Here is a 3,430-nt window from a genome sequence, read left to right as displayed (position 1 = left end):
CCATTTCCTTTCAAGGGATCGTCCTGACCCAGGGATTGAACCCTTGTCTTCTGCATCTCCTTTGTTGGCCAGGGGATTCTTTAACCATGTGGAAAGGAAATGCCAACCCACTCCAGTATTCTTGCCTGAAAAATCACAAGGACAGAGGAGCCTCGAGAGCTACAGTCCATAGGCTTGCAAACACAACTGAACCACTGAGCATGCACGCACTTAGAAATTAGTTCAACACCCCCAAATTGTGGTTTATCTTCACAAGTAATCTTCAAGACAGTGACTCTTGTCCCCATCTTACGAATGAGAAATTCAAGGCTCAAAGAGATTAAGTAAGTTGCCTAAAGTAATTATTTAACTAGACACAGATAAGCCTTCAAATCATTGTCTATATGGTTCAGTCATGTTAGTAACATCCTGTTAGAGCTTTTGTTCCTCACCCACTTTCAGCATGTTTTCCAGTTTGGAGCCTGTGATTCTAATGACAAAGAATAAAGAGAGCATCTTCATATTTAACTAAAATTTTCCATTTATAATGTAGTATTTAAGACCACTATTTTAATCTAATTATACCTTCTGATAATAAGTTAATCTTTATTCCCTCTTTGCTTCACATATTTCCTTTCTTACGTTCTTTCTTGCTTTCTTTCCTTCCTTCCCCTCTCTCTCTCTTTCTTTCTCCCCCCTCTTCTCTGTTTCTTGTAACTTTTTCATTAACAGATATTCCAAGAAACCTTAAAAATAACTGCTTCTATAGATGAAACAAGGAACCATTATTTATTCTCAATTAATAGTTGAACTATACCAATAACAAAGTTTTGGCACTGTTCTCACAGAGAAAAGCTATGCTGGGTACGGTAACCCTTTACATCAGGAATACTGTTTCTTGAACTATCAGATTAGCCACCGAGAACTAGTTTTTCCTTCTAAATATCATCTGTGACCAACATCTTCCTTGACTTACTTCTCCATTTCACCAAAAACTGTTGTCTGTTTCTTAAAATGCATTCTTCTCTTGACCTCTACCTGGTTCTTTGCTAAATCTACCATTGTAAGCACCCCTTGTTTATCTAAGCTCTAAATGTGGGAGTTCTCAGAACGTGGTTCTTGACCCTTTTCTTTATATAAAATAGAGGAAGAGGATCTCATTTTACTCCTAAGACTTAAATTATTATATCATGTATAACATACATTCCTAAATTTTATTCCTTATATAGTCTTTCTTTTAGACACAGAACTGCAACTTCTCATTCTATGTTTCCCCATAGATGTCCCACATATAACCTAATTTAATCTATCTGGATCTAAATTTTTGAGATTTTTTATCCCCAAATATGCTTCAATTCCACAGTTTCTTGCAAGTGTTCCTGACAGCAGTCTAGCTGTCACACCCACCTGACCCCTATATTTGATCAAGCACCAAGTTCCCAATTTATGAACACTTAGAAAACAGTCAGAGGTGATTTTTCTCAAGTATCTGGAGGTAGGCACTGTTGGCATTGGATCAATGGCTTAATAATATTAGGACCAGCGTTCTTTCTTCTTGTTACCTCATTGCTGAAAGATGGCTACTTCTGTTCCAGGCCTCATATACCCGTCTAAGGCAGGAACAAGAGGGAAAGACATCACTACCCTCTCGCAACTTTTATCAGGAACACAAATGCTTTCCTAGAACCTTCGCAGTATTCTTCTGCTGATGTTCCCCCATCCAGAACTAACTGTGGCCCTTGTCTCTCTCACAGCTAAGAGGGAGCTACAAGTAAGAAGCAAAGGAGAAGGTAATGAGGAAGTGATGGGGCAGATGCCAGGTTTGCACTGAAAGAAGGTCTGCTGGATTTTCTTTTGCAAAGGTCTGGTCTTACGCATCTTTCAGGGGTGCAGGATATTCTCTGCTTTCCCTCTGAATCAACCCTCTGCCCTCGTCATCCTGCTCTCTGCCCTGGGTCTGACCATGGGGGCTTGCGGGGGTAGAGACAGGGGAAGCCACAGAATTCCTGAGAGTGACCAGAGAGAAAGGTCTGCCTGGGCTCCCTCCACGCCAGACCCAGGCTAACATCAGTGCCTTTCTCTGCTCTAGTTTCTGCCAGACGGCCCACTCCAGACGGCTGAGCTCTCTTTTGGCTTTGATAACCACGCTCTCTCCTGGCCCCTCAGGCTATGGGCTGGTGAGGACACACCCTGCCCTGCCCCTGTTTCTGGCTCTGCAGTGAGGACCATCAGGAGTCTGTTTCTCCAACCAGCGCTGCTCCTTTGTAAACAGCCCCTTCACTCAACCTTCTCCAATCACCCCGTCTGAGTGAGCCATCTGTTTCCTGCTCAATATAGTAATCAACACTGTAACATCATATTATTCTTATTATTAATGACAACATCACACCCTATACAGAATGAGATGAAAGCTGGCTGGATGTGGGCGTGGAAACGGGAGACTCACACAAGGCCCTGCTATTCAGGAATGTGGTGCTAGCAAGGCCATGGGTTGAAAAACATGCCTTTGAAGTTCCCCTTCCTTCCACCAAATTCTTCGTGACCACTGAATGGGCAGAAAATACATCCTCCAAGTAATTTGTCTTCAACTTAAAACATTAACTATCAATTTTTCTTATGCACCACCCCAGACTTGTCAGAGGACTCATGCGCAGAAGAAGGAAAGCAAGGGATTTAGCACCATGTGGGTGGTCGAAAGTGCAGCTGGACACTGGCTGTAGGACATCATCCTAAGGAATGGAGCAAATAAACCTCTCACATGTGTGTACACAGAGGAAAGGGCTTTCCTTCCACTCCTCAGGAGTTATATAGCATTCCTTTTGGAAACTCAAGATTTTCAAAATTTCCTGAAGCCTTTATGACACTCCTTTCCACTCTTCTCTGCAAATTAGTTGACCCTGACATTACTTGACCATATGTGTGGGGTTTTGTCTGGCATCTCTATTCTGTCATGGGTCTGCCAGTGGGTTTATCTCCACATTATGGCTTCTTTCTTCTTCACATCCTTTAATGGTCTCTTGGGTTAAAAGGAGGTTTGCTCCTTGTGCTCCAGATTTGAATGTGCTAGAAATAGAGGAGGCCAGGGATCCTGATGAATTTGCATATGACTTTTCCTACCCATCTATTACTGCCGGCTATTAATTAGATCTAGATTTTATGTTTTATCCCCACCTTCATATTTTGCATATTATTATTAATGCCCATATTTAAAAGTAAAATACAACAGGTACACATTTGGAACTTCAATGCCTCATCCTCTGGTCACTATGCACCGGCCCCTCCCTATTTGCTATATGCTCCCCCTTCCCAAGCCAAAGTTTTAAATTTTAATGTAAAAGTCTGTGTCTTTCTGTTTACTCTAGATGTAACAGTATCTAAGTATTTTGGGGGGCAGACAGGAATAAAATAATTTGTCGAGAATCCTATAAATGCTGTAATAAGAATTTTAAAA

This window comes from Bos taurus, chromosome 12, assembly GCF_002263795.3.
Source record: "Bos taurus isolate L1 Dominette 01449 registration number 42190680 breed Hereford chromosome 12, ARS-UCD2.0, whole genome shotgun sequence".
NCBI lineage: Eukaryota > Metazoa > Chordata > Mammalia > Artiodactyla > Bovidae > Bos > Bos taurus.
The sequence above is the reverse complement of the archived record's forward strand: the minus strand, read 5'-3'. Positions refer to the sequence as shown.